The sequence below is a fragment of the Eretmochelys imbricata genome, chromosome 3, assembly GCF_965152235.1.
Source record: "Eretmochelys imbricata isolate rEreImb1 chromosome 3, rEreImb1.hap1, whole genome shotgun sequence".
Lineage (NCBI taxonomy): Eukaryota > Metazoa > Chordata > Testudines > Cheloniidae > Eretmochelys > Eretmochelys imbricata.
In genome coordinates, this window is record NC_135574.1 from 160,154,929 (window position 1) to 160,172,940 (window position 18,012).

Genomic DNA, 18,012 nt, shown 5'->3' on the forward strand with positions numbered 1-18,012 from the left:
ATAACCATAAATCAAACTCCAATAGGTTTTCAAGCAGCATTTTTCTTACTTTGCCCATTTATAAGTTTCTGTTATCATTAAGGCTAAGATTTTGTCAGTTATTTTTAGTAAAAGTCATGAACAGGTCACGGGCAATAAACAAAAATTCACAGAGCCCGTGACCTGTCCGTGACTTTACTAAAAATAACCAGGGGGGCAGCAGGGAGGAGTGAAGTCTCATGAGGGAAGGGAGGACTGACAGGCTGAGCCCCCCCCCCCCCCCCCACCATGGTGGGGGGCACAGCCGTGGCTCCGGTGGGGGGCACAGCCGTGGGGGGGCTCATGTCCCCCCCCACTCTGGAGCTGGCCGCAGTTGCAGAACAGGGGTATACGGCCCCGGCTGCAGCCCCCGCCACCTCCCAGCCACAGCCTTGGGAAGCCGCAAGGGGGGCACATGGCCCCTGCTGCAGCCATTGGGTGGGGGTGCACGGTCCACGCTCCAGACCTCAGCTGAAGTCGTAGGGCTGGGGCACAGCCATGGGCGGCGTGCCGTCCCTGCTCCGGAGCTGGCCGCAGCTGCAGGACAGGGGTTTGTGGCCCTTGCTGTAGCCCCTACCAAGCTCCGGCTGGAGCCAGCGGGGGTGCACACAGCCCCCACTCTAGAGTTGGCCGCAGCTGCTGGACAGGGTCACACAGCCCTGCTGTAGTGTGTGTCCATCCCCGCTCCACCCTCAAACGGCAGGGCAGTGACTGCAGGGTCCTGGTTCCAGCCATCCAAGCCCAGTTGTAGGGCAGGGGTGCTCATTCCCGCCTCCAGCCCTGGTTTCAGTTGGTGACAGCTGAAGTGGAAGAAGTCACCGGAGGTCCAGTAAAGTCACGGAATCTGTGACCTCTGTGACTAAATTGTACACTTAGTTATCTATGGAAATATTTTTTCTCATCGATTTGTGTGTATGACTTTTACAGACATTTACCAATAAAAATCTGGTCCTTCCAAACCTACTTACAGTACATTGCAGAACACACTCATCCAGACAAAAAACTATGAAGGTTGGCTTGGTAGCAGACTATGTGAAGCATTTAGAAAATTGAATCAGAGTCAGGAACATGGAAAATCAATAACTGTTTGCCACTGTGGACCATGTGTTGAACTGTAGCATATCAGAATCTGGTCGCACTGAACATGGTTGCTATGTATTTAGTGTAAAAACCACTAAAGTTCAGCATATCCAAACATCATTTTCCTAGGGCATCTGTCTGTATGTTGTTGACTCATCCACACCCACCATACTACACTGCATGGTTGCATCAATAGAGACTGGGAAAGTCTTTCCATATTCCTTCAGTGGCCGGTGCTATAGACAGAGGATTGTGGATATTTTTTCATGTGATGCTGTGCTCTTGGAGACGACATCTTTGGAGAAACAAAGGACATAGGACTGTGTAAGATTTCTCCACTCTGCAGAAGAAACCGTATAGAACTTGTTTGCAGTCCAGTTCATGGGCAAGACTGAACATGGAACACCCTGTTACATACAATACGTTGTGGGAGTGTCTTGTAAAAGACAGTTACCTTTTCTGTAACTGGTGTTCTTTGAGATGTGTTGCTCATGTCCATTTCATATTAGGTGTGTGTGCTCGCCACATGCACCGGTGCTGGAAGTTTTTCCCTAAGCAGTATCTGTAAGGGACCAGCTCTGGTGCCCTCTGGAGTGGCGCTGGCTCCCCCCACCCTCAGTTCCTTCTTGCCGGAAACTCTGACAGTGAGGAAGGAGGGCGGGTTGTGGAATGGACATGAGCCACACATCTTGAAGAACACCAGTTACGGAAACGGTAACACTCTGTTCTTGGAATACTTGTTCACGTCCATTCCATATTAGGTGACTCAAAACCAGTGCACCTGGAGGTGGGTAGGAGTTCACGGATGTGTAGATTGCAACACAGCCCTGCTGAACCCAGTGTCTGTCTCTGGCCTGTTGGGTGATGGCATAATGAGAGGAAAGCTTGTGAATCGAGGACCATGTTGCGGCTCTACAGATGTCCTGGATAGGGATGTGCACCAGGAAGGACTCTTGCTTGGACCCTTCAGGTAGCAAGACCTCAAATTTGGCCATAGACTGCCACATATTGTAGTCATAGCAGCCAAGGAGGGCTTGGTGGTTGGCCACTCTCAAATGAAGGCTGGAAGACTAATACATTTTTCACCCAAACAGATCCAGTCTCTTAGAGTATTTATTCTTGGGCATAGCCCCAGGTTGACCCTGCCTCTCCCTCTGGTTAACGGCCTCCACTACGAGGGAGTTTGGGGCCGGGTGAGTATAGAGATACTCATGGCCTTTAGCTGGCACAAAATATTTGCTCTCAGCCCTTTTTGAGATGGGTGGCAGGGAGGAGGGGGCCTGCCATAGGGCATTGATTACTTTCGATACACCCTCAGGTAGGGGTAAAGCCACCCTAACAGGTGCCATGAAGCAAAGGATGTCAAACAGTGTATCTGATGGATTCTCAAGTTCCTTTGCCTGGAGTCCTAGGTTAGAGGCGACCCTCTTCAAAACTCCTGATGAGCCTTGGCGTCATCTTGCAGAACTGGGTGAGGGGGACCCATAATCGCTTTGTCTGGCGATGATGAGGATGAAACCAGCACCAAGGGTTCCACCACTTCCCCTGATGGTCCAACTGGCTGCTCCCCTAGGTCCACATGGGCCTGGGGGGTCTTCCCCTCTGGGACCTCCACCTCTGGCAAAAGGGGGGGATGTGCAGCTGATGGCCTATCTGAGGTCCCCGCCACTGATCGGGCAGCCTGGGAAGGCTGGGTAAACTCCCATGGATTCCAGGGTACTACGCTGCCTACTATTGGCCTGGAGGCCATGGGGTCAGTTGCAGCGCCGATGAGGTTGATGGGGCCTATCCTGCTACCAGGGACTCCTGATCCGCACCGGAGTCGTAAGCGGAACAGACGCTGTGGATTGACTGTGACTGGCTGGCCTGGTGGCCCGCCTCACTGCAGTGCCAGCCGCTGTGCTTCGATGCCGACCTGTCTGGAACGAGTTCCTCCTGTGGGACCCTGGGGATCTTCAGCGTTGGGCCGATCTGCGTTGGTAGACTGGCGATCTACACCTCATGCTGCTTGACCTGTATCCCCTAGAGTGGGACCAGGAGTCGGAGCAGGCTGGTTGTCGATAGAATCTCCCCGATCGAGGGGATTCATGTGTTGGTGATGGCTGCAGGGGGGCGGGTGCCTGGTGACCCCGTTTTGTCGATTAGTTGCACAACTGGTGCTGAGACATTGGAGACCCGATGGGTCGGTCTTGACGCTCATACCAGGGATGCATGCCTCTGCAGGTCTGCGCCACCTCGAATCCCGCTGTCAGTGCCCAGGGTCTGGAGTCCGAAGAGGGCTTCTCTGAGTATGCCTACCAAAGTCCGAGGCTTGACGGCTCCGTGTAGGCAAGCGCTAGCGGGATGTCCCCCGCAATGGGGAGTGGTGCTGCCGAGGCAGGGACACTCAGAATGGTCCCAAGGCGGGTTTACCATCAGGATCTCCTGCACTTCTTGCAGGGCCTCGGGCATCGACGGGACTTTGAGTTGACAGAGCCCCTTGTCGCTGTCTGCTGGGGCAGGCATAGTAAGGGAGGGGCTTGACTGCTCAACATGAGCTGGGGCCCAACTCCCTGACGGAGGTGTCGAGCAACCCAGCGCGGGTCTTGGCTCTCCTCTGGCCCCTCCTTTCCCTTACGGGAAGTGGAAGATCTTCCCCTCGTCGATCTCTTGGGCTTCTTGGACGGGGAGCAGGGGGAAGAGAGAGAATCAGTGCCGGCTCGTAAACAGCACCGGCGGGGCGCTCCATACTGATGCTGTGGTGCTTGGGGCCGAGTCAGACCTTTGCTCTGGTCCTGGTCAGCGCCCACCCCATCAGGAGTGCCCTGAGATGGATGTCTCTCGTTTTTCGGCACCAGTGCATGGGGCGAGCACACACTCCTAATATGGAATGGACATGAACAATCACTCGAACAACCCCCATATTCCTCATTTTTATATAATTGTGATCTTGCATATAAAGCATGCCTTGTAAGGTATCCGGCGCTGTGTGAGACAGCCCAGGCTGGGGAGAGTTAAGGAGGCACAACAGTCCCACAGTCACAGTCTGCACCCCAGGATCCCATCTCAGTGGTGCAGCAAGCAGGGTGAAATACACAGCTGCTTGTATTGAACAAGATTTGCGTTTCATACACTGCTATAAAGATTTTAAGTGTGGTGGCTAAGGACAATCAGGAGGAGGCTACCAGTTTGTTGTTTTCTGTTTGCTTATTTTGGGAAAGGGAAGTAGGCAGAAAAGCAGGAAAATGACTGAAAGCAGTGAAGTCATTCAAAGTTGGAGCTTTTTAGACTGCAGGTTGCAGAAAGAGAGAGAGCACCAGAGACCATTGGAACTGAAATAACGGGAGATAAACGAGAAGCGGAAAGAAAGAAAGCAAAACCACCAACTGAATCTGCTAGAGAAGCAGAACGAGAATCCACCAACCCCAGCGATTTCCATCACGCCAAAAATCCACAGTTGGGACCATTTATGTCCTGCATACAATGAGGCAGATGATATTGCTGAATATCTGGTCACCTTTGAAAGGTTGTATGCGGTGCACGAAATCCCTGGTAAAGCTCTGAGTGTATTCAGTGAAATGCCTATTGAGGATGCTTTAGACTACTGTAAATTCAAAAACAGTTTTACAAAGGTTTCAGATTACACCTGAAACACAGAGTTAAATTTTAGGGACCTTAAGAGGGATATTGGTATGGAGTAATGGGGAATATGTGAACAAAATAAAAGAATGGATGGGAAAATGGGTGAGGGGCAAACGTGTTCCAACATTCCCTCAAAGCTTGTATCTTGCTGCTCAAGAGCATTTCCTAGGTATATGTAAGGTGGATGTAAAGCAGTATCTATGGGACAAAGATGTAAAGTCTGTGGATGAGATGGCATCTCTAACTGTTGCCTTTGAACAGACCCAGCCATCTATTGAAAACAAACCACTGAAAGAGGTGTTTAAAGCTGGTGAGACGGGAAGATCCCATTTTATTCCTAGCAACAAAGAGGGTGGCTGGGATGCTGGGTACTCACCTCTCCCAAATCATTCCTCTAACCCTCATCCCAAATCTCCTGTAAAAGCAGAAGAGCCCAAAATGTGCGATCAGTGTAATTCACTGATCATCTGAGGAATAAATGCCCTGTGCTCAGAGGAAGCAGGCAATGAATAGCTCATGTTAGTTCTGCTGTCCTCAACAAAGAACCCCCCATCCCCCCTCAAGCAATTGAAACCTATCATACTGGTTTTGTGAGATTAGCCTCTGCAGAACCAGATATGGCGCACGTTAAGGTTGTCAGAATTAATGGCAGGGAGTACTTGGGGCAGAAGGATACAGGGCCCCGGATTTCTCTGGTTAAGAAGAGCGTGGTCCCAAAGGCTAGTATATTACCTGGCCAAATGGCCGAGATTGTGGGGGTGGGCAAAAGCGGATTTCTCGAACCACTAGCTAAATCCATGTGGTGTGGGAAAGTTTGGAAAGTGTTTTGACTGGGGGGGTAATTGTCAATTAGGAAGTGTCCCTATTTTTTGGTAATGATTTTATTTTGTGTAGCTCAGGTTAAAGTATTTGCCTGCAGCGGGAGGGAGTCTTATGCTGGGACCTCCGAGTGAAAGGATAAGGTTTCAAACTGCTGAGGGAATGGGGGAGAGCCTCTTTGATTCCTCTACAACAGGGGGAAGCCACATGCTTCCAGGTGTGGGTGTGGTTGAGCTCAGCTCCTGCACTGTATCCGGAGGCAACACCACATCAGGCAAGGGATGAGGGGTGTAATGTCTGTCAGGGAGAGAATTGTCCCAGCTGTTAGCTGCCAGCAGTGCAGCTCCGATGCCTGTGATAGCAGAGGAGTTGAGACCAGGAAATTGCCAGGTGCTGGTTTGTGAGAATGCAAATGACCCAACTGGCAGAAAAGGGGGTGTCTTCCCCCAGGCTGGTGAGACACAGAGAGCGGTTATGGGAAAGCTGCTGTAAAAAGGTGCATCTGATCAAAGGGTAAACAAACCTAGCACAGATCACAGCCCTCTAGGGGGCAGGGAAGAACTCAGTGCTGGGAGGGGAAAACACAGAGTAACCTCAAAAAGGAACTGGATTTTTTGCATATGTACAGTCCTGGGCTTGAAAGACAGCTCCCCAAAGAGCCAGCCTATATGCAGGATCCCCCTAAACTCATGTCTTGTCAGACCCTGAGGTACCAAAATCCCAGAAACATGATTAAAGTAAGAAACCAGGCAGAGGGGGACACTGGAGGGAAAGAAAAGTCAGTAATTGATTACATGGGAGAGAGTCAAAGGACACCATGGGTAATGAACAAACCAACCTCAAACCAGACTCTCTGAACAAAGGGTGTGGTATGATACTTGTAAACACCCATCTGTGATAAAAATTTTGGTATTAATGTTAAGTATTGGGATAAGAATTTTGATACTGATGTTAAACCTTATATTAATGCTACTTCTCAGTTAATATCTGTAAACAGACTTAAAGCTTATCACAGCAGAGAAACCATAATAAACCTGGTTTGCTGTGTAAAGGGGAAACTGAGGCATGTCGCCTCATGGCCTTGATGGCTGGATGCCAAAAGAAGTATAACACAAACTGCCTTCGAGATAGCCACTGACTAAGGGGGGAGGTGTGACATACTGTACCTTGGGGGAGCGTCTTGTAACTTCCATATTCCTCATTTTTATATCATTGTGATCTTACATATAAAGCATGCCTTGTAAGGTATCAGGGGAAAGGCTATGATCTTCTGAAAGTCATTTCTTTACCCATATATGTATATCATTAATGCATATGAAGTTATGAGAATTGTGTTGTATGGTTGTCACTAAAATATGCTGCAAATTGGGGAATCAGCCAGATATTAGCTCCCCAGAGGCAGCAGCAAGGAAAGTAACTAATGCCCAGGCGTGGTATCAAACAACCCATCAACAGCCATTGTCTAGCAAGGGAGCTACAATGCAATGACTCACCTGCATGAGGCCACCCCAGGGGAATTGCTCAACCTTGCCTGGAGTCTCAGAAATGCCCCTAGGCATGCCCAGACTTGTGCTCCCCAAGCACACAGGACCGAGGGTATAAAACAGACACAGTGCCCACATGCTGGGCCTTTCTCCTTCACCCATCTATGCTGCAAGCAAGAAGGACGCTCTGAAGACTTGAACGGAAGGGACTGGCCCAGATTTCAAGGGTGAAATCTGTGTACTATGAACTGCAATATCCAGTGGGGTGAGAAAAATTGCTTAATCTAGTTGTTGCCCAGTCTAATAGCGATGAGAGTTTAGACTGCATGCTTATTTTTTATTTCTTTTGGTAACTAACTCTGACTCTTTGCCTATCACTTAAAAATCTATCTTTTGTAGTCAATAAATTTGTTTAACTGTTTATCTTTACCAGTAAGTTTGTATGATGTGTGTGGCAAATCTGCTCGGGTTTTGCAAAAGCTGGTGTATAGCCACTTTCCATTGATGAAGTGGTGAACCTATTAATAAATCTGCATTGCTTGTCTTGAACAGTGCAAGACGGTATATTCCTGAGGTGCAGTGCTGGGAGCTGGGGGGATTTGGCTGGTGCCTTTCTCTGCGTGATTCATGAGTGGCTCTGGAAGCATTCATGCAATCTAGCTGGGTGTGGGGCTCCACATGCTGTTGTGCTGAGTGATCACAGTACCTGGAGGGGCTTGTGCTGGTCACTAGCAAGGCAATGTGAGAGACAGCCCAAGCTGGGGAAAGTTCAGGGGGCACAGTGGTCCCACAGTCCCAGGCTGCACCTTGGGGATCCTTCACAGCCCCCACTCTTCTTAGGATTCAGGTGTTAATATCATATGGTCATGAACTGTATGTGAAATCAGTCATGATGCAACCTGGTTACAAACTTGGTAAAGGTGTTAGGTTCACATATTGTTTATATTAAAATAAAACTCATACAACTACCTTTCACACAGTAGTTACTTAGAACTGTTACTGCTAACAGCCAGTTCTTACAACTTACAGGTATATAGGGTCTTTCCTCTGTACAGAACCTGTAAAGCATGTTTTGGTGAATTGCCACTGGAGTGGAATGAAGAAGTTCTTCAACAACGCAATAGCAAGTGAATAACGATAGAACAGCATGTCCAACTGAAACTGCCTGGTAAGTGTAGATAGGCAGACTGTAATTATCCAAGTGGGAATTTGGCCAGGAGTAATATTGGCTCATGGGAAATGTGCTAGCTGATCTTTAATAACATCAAGTGGTCAGGACCTTAAATGTAAAACTAAACTGAAAGACATTCCATCCCTGCCAAATCCAGCACTAAAGTGGACATTAATTCAATTGGGACTTAGTAATAAGAATGGTAACACCACTTTTTGCAATACCCTGGGGTTTTGTTTTTTCTTGGCAGTCTCTAAATCAAGATTTGATCAGGCCTTATTTGTGAAATCTGACAAGATTACAAGTCAAAGTTATATGATTGCTAGCATTAGACTTTCATCAGAAGAACAGAACTTCTGAGAGACAAAGTTTAGGCTCATTCTACATATCCTAGCTAGGATGAACTTCTTAATGTACAAGATTCATAGAAGTTATGCTTGATTTTTCTTTAGAAATCACAGGTACCAGTAGTCAAGCTAGATAGACTTGAAGAGAGGGTTTGCAAAATTCCCTGTGTTTAGGGAGGGTTTCTTTCTCCCGCAAAAACAAGGAGTCCAGTGGCACCTTAAAGACTAACAGATTTATTTGGGCATAAGCTTTCATGGGTAAAAAACCCACTTCTTCAGATGCATGGAGTGAAAATTGCAGATGCAGGTACTGACACATTCTCTTCTTGTGTCAATATATGCCTGCATCTGTAATTTTCACTCCATGCATCTGAAGAAGCAGGGTTTTTTACCCATGAAAGCTTATGCCCAAATAAGTCTGTTAGTCTTTAAGGTGCCACCAGACTCCTTGTTGTTTTTGTGGATATGGACTAACATGGATACCCCCTGATGTTATTTCTCTCTACAGATCTCATTACTATTCTCTTTCAGGTTTAGCATGTTTCTGGAATGGTCCACACAAAGGTACTTGCTTCCCTTAAGGCTAGTTTGTCAGCCTGTTCTTTTTCTGGTCTGTGCTTTCTTCTGGGGTCTTGCACTTCAGGATGGCTCCATCTTTCTTTGACTCGACAAGAATTGAGAGGTGCATATCACCCCTTGGAAGAGAAGGGGTTTCCAATAATCCTTCTGAATTGTAATTGTCTCCTGAAATTAAAAGTATTAATCGGGGAAGTGAGGGAGAGGTTAAAGAACAGAGATGTTAAACAACTTAAGCCCAGTAACTTCCAAAGAAAAGGAAAAATGGTATTTGATTTTAGGCTCATCTAAAAACAATTGCTAAACCTTTCTAGAATATTTTTAAAAAGTCAGTTCCTGTAGACCCTGCTGTCTGACCTGCTTGGCAAGTGATGGAGTCCTTAACTAAGAATCACAAACCCTTCAAAGCTCTAGCATCAGCCACCTGGGAGGAAATATGTGTACTACATATTAAAGCTTACAGTAGCTGAGACTCCATCTATTTAATTTAGGAAAAAGAAACATGAAACAAAGCAGCAATGAGTGGGGTGCAGGTGAGGGAAATAAGAGGGTAGGGAACAGCTTGATGGCTTTGAAGTATCTCTGCACTAAAGTAATTAGTTACACCAGTGTGAAACCAGGCTAATTGAGAGGAGAATTTGGCCCTATCTCCGTCCTCACATTATTTAGGCCTGATTTTCATCTCGGTTACAACAATGCAAATCCAGAGTAACTCATATGAACGGCCATACTGGGTCAGACCAATGGCCCATCTAGCCCAACATCCTGTCTTCGGACAGTGGCAAATGCCAGATGCTTCAGAAGGAATGAGCAGAACAGTGCAATTATCAAGTGATCCATCCCAGCATCTGGCAGTTAGAGGCTTAGCCATTTTGGCTAATAGCCATTGGTGGACTTATCCTCCATGAACTTACCTAATTCTTTTTTTAACCCAGTTATACTTTTAGCATCCACAGCATCTGCTGGCCATAAGTTCCACAGGTTGACTCTGCGATGTGTGAAGTACTTTTCTTTTGTTTGTTTTAAACCTGCTGCCTATTAAGTTAATCAGGTGACCCCTGGTTCTTGTGTTACGGGAAAGGATAAATAACACCTTTTCTCCACACCATTCATGATTTAAAAGACAGTTATCATATTCCCCCCTTACTCATCTCTTTTCCAAGCTGAATGGTCCCAGTCTTTTTAATCTTTCCTTGTATGGAAGCTGTTCCATACCCCTAATCACTTTTGTTGCCCGTCTCTGTACCTTTTCCAATCCTAATATATCTCTTTTTGAGATGGGGCGTACAATGGATTTATATAGTGGCATTGTGATACTTACTGTCTTATTATCTGTCCCTTTCCTAACAGTCCTAACGTTCTCTTAGCTTTTTTGACTGCTCCTGCACATTGAGCAGATATTTTTCAAGGAATTATCCATAATGACTCCAAGATCTTTCTTGAGTAGTAACAGCTAATTGAGATCCCTTCATTTTGTATGTATAGATGGGATTACATTTTTCAACGTGCATTACTTTGCATTTATCAACACGGAATTGCATCTGCCGTTTTGTTGCCCAGCCACCCAGTTTTGTGAGATCTCTTTGTAACTCTTCACAGTCAGCTTTGGACTTAACTATTTTTGTATCATCTGCAAACATTAGCTCCTCACTGTTTACCCATTTTTCTGATAGTTTATGAATATGTTGAACAGCACAGGTCCCTGTGCAGATCTTTGGGGGACCTCACTATTTACCTCTGTCTACTGTGAAAACTGACCATTTATTCCTACACTTCGTTTCCTATCTTTTAACCAGGTATTGATAAATGAGAGGACCTTTCCTCTTATCCCATGACCGCTTACTTTGCTTAAGCACCTTTGGTGAGGAATTGTCAAAGGCTTTCTGAAAGTCCAAGTACAATTTACTTCAGTGAATACACATTATATAAATGAAATCAGAATTCATCCTTTTTGCCTTCAGTAATAACTCTCACTGTTGCAACCACCACCCTTGTATCTGTCCGTCCTCAGGTTTTCTAAGGTATTTAGAATGTTTTTTCCTAATAAAAACTCTAATCACTAGCTGCTCCTAGCTCAAGTTTTGGAAAGACTGCATTTTGGGGGGTTGGGGGAGAGGATAGAATGTCTTTTAGAAGAGATCTTGCTGTTTCTGAGTGTTGTAGTAGAAAGCATGGGCCTGGTGCAAGACCTAAGGCCTGAACCAAAGTTGGCAAAAGTTATGCTATGAGCAAGAGTTAGGCCTTGTCATAAAGCAGATGCTTGCCTGCAAGTTCACTGTCCGATATATGAACTTGGCACTGGTATTGCTAACATTGCTAAAACACAATGTGTAAACACATTCCAGCAAGCTAGGACAAGAACACCCCAACCTAGCAGAGGATCAGACAATTTGATAGAAGTGATGAATAGTGATGTTTTGCCTGAAACATGAGGAGAAAAAGTACAAAGACAGGTGCTGAAATGGGATGGTTGGTCTGAAGCACCAGGAGAGAGTTACAAGGGGAGGTAACAAATATGTCATGTTAGGAGATACATAAGTTGTTTATCCCAGATCGTTTATCTCAATGGTGGGATGCCTCGCCTTAACCCTTTGTCCGCCCTGGGGAGGATTGGAAAGTTCTGCCACTCACTGAGCTGAGTCCATTGTCATAGGCATACATGTATTAAGTGTACCTGATGCACGTATAGGGCACTAATACCGTGCCTTGTCGGTAGTAAACCGGGCCGAGCACCTTTGCCGCCACTGACCTGAGTCTGGGGTCATCTTGGGCAGTTTGATTGAGGTTTGCTGCCTCAGCTATCTGCACAGAGCTGGTGCAGTACCCAGACAGAACACACACACAGCCAGCAACTGACAAGTGGTGTGAAGAATGTCCATGTCCTGAGAAGAAAATATGGGGATATCTCTTTCTTGGATCATGTTTTATCTGGCCTTTTCTGCTAGGAATCTTATACCATTGTCAAAATATCATCATTAGAATAATTACAGATAAGACTACACTGCCAATTTCAGATCTGGAGCAGATCTTACCAAATGATGGGGATATTCAGATCAATGATACACTGAATAAACGGTGAATCTGAACACTATGTTCAAGAACACAGGGGAAGTGTTGAAAATTTGCAACCTGGACCTGGGACAGGTTCCCCCTAGGGTGCCACCTGGAACTGGGGTACCACTAAGCTCCCCCGACCCACCAACCTGGGATCCCTTTCCAGTGTACTGCTGTGACGAGCTGCCCAGCCCACATACAGGTAGGGACACATCCAGCTGCAGTTACATGCAGATGCTGTGACCAGCCCTGCATAGGGAAGTTCCAGATAGGGAACTTCCCAGCTACTCAGGCACGCACCCCCTCTGGAGTGTAAACCTAAAATTATACCGTCTTGCGATGCACAGCTTAAGCTCATGAAATTCTTCCCCTCCCTCAATATGGAGAAGAATACACAACAGCTTCTGTCCCAAGTTATGACTCCCATACACTGGTTTTAGACACAGCAAAAACAAGTTTATAAACTACAAAAGATAGATTTTAAGTGATTATAAGCAAACAGATCAAAGAAGATTACCTAACAAATAAACAAAAACACAATCCAAGCTTAATATACTACTGGATATGAACAGCAGATCGTCACCCTAAGAGATGATACAAGCAAACTACAAGATTCTTAAGGGGCTAGTATAGGAGCAGGATTTTATAATTGTACTATAAGAATTAATGTATAATTTGATTCCATCCTGCTGGACACCCTTTTTGAATAAGCAGAAAGGAATGACCCTCTGGGACTATGGGATCCTGTTTCCCATATGCATTACAAATTAGGCCCTTTTAGTTTTTGTTGTATGGTTTAGTTAGCCCTGGTCTACACTACGTGGTTAGGTCGAATTTAAAATGAATGAGTCTACACAACCAGCCCTGTTCTGTCGACCTAAAGGGCTCTTAAAATCGACTTCTGTATTCCTCCCCGGTGAGGGGAGTAGCACTAAAATTGACCTTGCTGGGTCAAATTTGGGGTAATGCAGACGCAATTCGACGGTATTGGCCTCCGGAAGCTATCCCAGAGTGCTCCAATGTGACTGCTCTGGACAGCACTTTGAACTCCAATGCACTAGTCAGGTACACAGGAAAAGCCCCGGGAAATTTTGAATTTCATTTCCTGTTTGGTCAGCATGGTGAGCTCATCAGCACAGGTGACCATGTAGTCCCCGCACAATCGCAAACAAGCTCCAGCATGGACCAAAAGAGAGACACTGGATCTGATTGCTGTATGGGGAGAAGAATCTGTGCAGGCCGAACTCTGATCAAAAAGAAGACATGCTAATATATATGAATAGTATATATTCATATACTAATATTATATATATTATACATATTCAAAATTGCACAGGGCATGGTGGAGAGAGGCTACAACAGGGACACACAGCAGTGCCACATGAAAGTCAAGGAGCTCAGGCAAGCCTACCAAAAGACAGAGGAGGCAAACGGTCGCTCCGGGTCAGAGCCCCATACACGCTGCTTCTATGATCAGCTGCATGGCATTCTAGGGGGGGGCCCTACCACTACCCCACCACTGTTCGTGGACACCTGCAAGGAGGGAGTCTCATGCAACAGGGAGGAGGATTTTGTGGATGAGGAAGAGGAGGAGGAGGAGAATGCGCAGCAGGCAAGCAGTGAATCCGTTCTCCCCGGCAGCCAGGACCTTTTCATCACCCTGGAGCCAATACCCTCCCAAGGTGGGATCCCCGACCCTGAAGCCGGAGAAGGCAGCTCTGATGAGTGCACATTTGTAACTACAGTACAGGGTTTAAAAGCAATAGTGTTTAATGTTAGATTTGCCCTGAAGAATTGGGATGCATTTGTGGCCAGTACAGCTACTGGAAAAGTCTGTTAACGTGTCTGGGGATGGAGCGAGAATCCTCCAGGGACATCTCCATGAAGCTCTCCTGGAGGTACTCTGAAAGCCTTTGCAGAAGGTTTCTGGGGAGGGCTGCCTTATTTCATCCTCCATGGTAGGACACTTTATCATGCCAAGCCAGTAGCAAGTAGTCTGGAATCACTGCAGCACAAAGCATGGCAGCGAATGGTCCTGGGTTTTGGTCGCATTCAAGCAACATTTGGTCTTTACGTTTCAGTGTTAGCCTCAGGAGAATGATATCATTCATGGTCACCTGGTTGAAATAGGGGAATTTTTGTAAGGGAACATGACCCTGTTCATGCTGGATTGTTTGTGCTTGGCTAAAAGGGATCATCCCAGAGAATAGCCATGCGGTGGTGTAGGGGGAGGTGTGTGCTGCACATCCACCCAAAACCGCAGCCCCTCCTTTTAAATGTGAAACCCAGCCGGCATTGCTTGCTTTGGGAAAGGATGGTGCTGCAGTTTGAAACCATTCCCACATGTTATGAAGGCATAAGAAGCCAACACCACATACCAAAAGGCTTACCATGGCTGCCTGGAAACCGAATTCTGTTGCCCAGCCATTTGTGATGTGTCACCATACCGGCAGGCGCTCAATATAAAAGGCAAAATGCGACCTTGTACCTAAAGCACATGTGCTGTCTGCTGTGAATTGCTTGATTCATTGTGATAGAGTCTCCCTTTTGTTCTCAGAAATGTATCATCTTAAATTTTACTCTCCCTTTTTATCTCCCCCCAGGTGCAAATGTTTCTATGCTCCCCCTATCATCTCCGTCCCTGAGGTTATCGCAGATTAGAAGGTGAAAAAAACGCACTCGTGATGACATGTTTTCCGAGCTTTTGCAGTCCTCCCACACTGATAGGGCACAGCTTAATGCATGGAGACATTCAGTGGCAGAGGCCAGGAAAGCATTAAGTGAGCGCGAAGAGCAGAGGCAGGAGGCGATGCTGAGGCTGATGGGGGAGAAAACGGACATGATGAAGCATCTGTTGGAGCTACAGGAAAGCCAACAAGAGCACAGACCCGCGCTGCATCCATTATTTAACCGCCTGTCCTCCTCCCCAAGTTCCATATCCTCCTCACCCAGATGCTCAATCAAGAACGTGGGGCGGGGAGGCTCCGGGTACCCAGCCACTCCACTCCAGAGGATGGCCCAAATAACAGAAGGCTGTCATTCAAACAGTTTTGATTTGTAGTGTGGCTACAATAAGCAATGTGGCCTTGTCCTTCCCTCCTCCCACACCCCACCCCACCAGGGCTACCTTTCAGTTATCTCATTTTTTTTTTAATTAACAAAGAAAGAATGCATGGTTTCAAGACAATAATAGCTTTTTTTTCCTTTGCCAGCTGCGATCAAAGGGGGGAGGGTGTTTGGCTTACAGGGAATTTAAATCAACAAAGGGGGTGGGTTTGCAGCAAGGAGAAACACACACAACTGTCACACCGTACCCTGGCCAGTCATGAAACTGGTTTTCAAAGCCTCTCTGATGCACAGTGCGCCTAGCTGTGCTCTTCTAATCGCCCTGGTGTCTGGCTGCTCAAAATCAGCCACCAGGCGATTTGTCTCAATCTCCCACCCCACCATAAACTTCTCCCCCGTACTCTCACAGATATTATGGAGCACTCAGCAAGCAGCAATAACAATGGGAATGTTGGTTGCGTTGAGGTCTAACCTAGTCAGCAAACAGCACCAGCGAGCTTTTAAACGTCCAAAGGCACATTCTACCACCATTCTGCACTTGCTCAGCCTATAGTTGAACTGCTCCTTTCTACTCCTTGCAAACAGGGACCGCTAACAGGGAGTTTCGAGAGTGAGTTCTCCAGGTGAAGGAGGAACAAATACGGGACCCTTGGTAAATGGCTGTCTGTAGTGTATGTTTGTGTTTGGGGGTTACTTGCTGTGTGCTGAGCTTGTGTTTGTCTGTCTGGAAACAAGCACTGAGTGGTAAGATCACATCATGATGCATGTCTGGGATGATGAGCAGTGGCTGCAGAACTTTTGCATGAGGAAAGCCACATTCATGGGACTGTGAGGTGAACTCGCTCCAGCCCTGCAGCGTAAGGACATGAGAATGAGAGCTGCCCTGTCTTTGGAGAAGCATGTGGCAATTGCACTGTGGAAGCTGGCTACTCCAGACTACTACTGATCGGTCGCTAACCAGTTTGGAGTGGGAAAGTTGACCATTGGACTCATGTTGATGGACATGTGCAGGGCCATTAATTGCATCCTGCTCTGAAAGACCATAACTCTGGGTAACGTGCGTGACAATGTGGATGGCTTTGCACAAATGGGCTTCCCTAACTGCGGAGGGGCACTAGGTGGCATGCACATTCCAATTCTGGCACCAGACCACCTAGCCACTGAGTACATTAATCACAAGGGGTATTTCTCAATGGTTCTCCAGGCGCTTGTGGATCACCATGGAAGTTTCACGGACATTAACGCAGGCTGGTCTGGAAATGTGCATGACGCAGGCATCTCTCGGAACACTGGCCTCTTTAAGAAGCTGCACATACTTTCTTCCCAGACCAGAAGATCACTGTAGGGGAAGTCAAAATGCCCACTGTGATCCTGGAATACCCCGCCTACCCCTTAATGCCATGGCTTACGAAGCCATACATAGGGCAACTTGACAGCAGCAAGGAGCGATTCAACAACAGGCTGAGCAAGTGCAGAATGACTGTTGAGTGTGCAGTTGGCCGTTTAAAAGCCCATTGGTGATGCCTGTATGGGAAGCTGGACCTGGCCCATGACAATATTCCTATGCTTATAGCCGCGTGCTGTACGCTCCGTAATATTTGTGAAGGGAAGGGTGAAAGATTCACTGAGGGCTGGACCACAGAGGCTCAGCGCCTGGAGGCTGAGTTTGAACAGCCAGAGATCAGGGCTATTAGAGGGGCGCAGTGCAGGGCCATAAGGATCAGGGATGCCTTGAGGCAGCAATTTGAGGCTGAAAGCCACTAATATTTGTTGCTATGCTTGGGATTGCAGTGCTTGTAATGCTAGGAGGTGATTGGTTCACATGATGCAAGAAGGGGCCTTAACATAATTGTATGTTGCTTTGCAGTGCTCTTTTTGCTTTCACTTAATAGAATAAAGATTGCTTTCAAACCAACACAATTCTTTTATTAAGAGACAACAACCAGAGGAGAGAGTCAAACGACAAAAATACATCAGCAGGGATGGGGAAGGGAAGGTCTCCAGAGGAGGAGGAGGGGTCCCAGGACAGCTAAAGACTTGTATATGTCCAGGGATCATACCCAACCTTCTCCTTTGGAGTACAATGCAGCAGGTGCTGTACTTCAGCAGGGCCAAACTGCAGAGAGACGGGTGTTGAGTGCAGTGGGTAGTGGGAGTCCACAGTGCTGGACTGTGAGGAGGGAAGACTGGAATGCTGTGGGTAGAGCCTGGAGCCAGGAGGTTAATAAGAGTGTGTTGGCTGGGTTGGTGGGGGCACATGGGCAAGAATTTTGTGACAGTGGCTGCTGGGGAGGGTGGGTGTGGAGCTGCTCGGTTTGAAGAGTATGTCCACTTGGTGCTCTATAACATTTAAGAGCCACTCCATGGCTTTATTCTGGTGTGCTGCATCTTCCTTTCAGTCCCTCTTTTTGCTGTCCTGCCACTCCTTCAATTCTTGTTTCTCAGGGGCGGAGTGCATCATTACCTCACACAGAAAGTCCTCCTTAGTTCTTCTTGGACGCTTTCTAATTCTGCTCAGCCATTGTGCCACTGATAAGGGAGGCTGGCCTCCCAAGGTCATCTCTGTGAAGTTTAAAAGCATTTTACAGAAGCAGTATTGTTTGCAACACAGACAACACTGACAGTGTTTTAAAACACAGCCAGTACTCACACCTGTCACTAACTGGCTAACCCCAGGCAAGCACATATGAGCCACAAGACCCCCAAAATGGTAAGTAGCCACAGGGGCAGGGTGAATCACTCTTCCCGGACCCTGATGTACACTGCGCACGTGGCT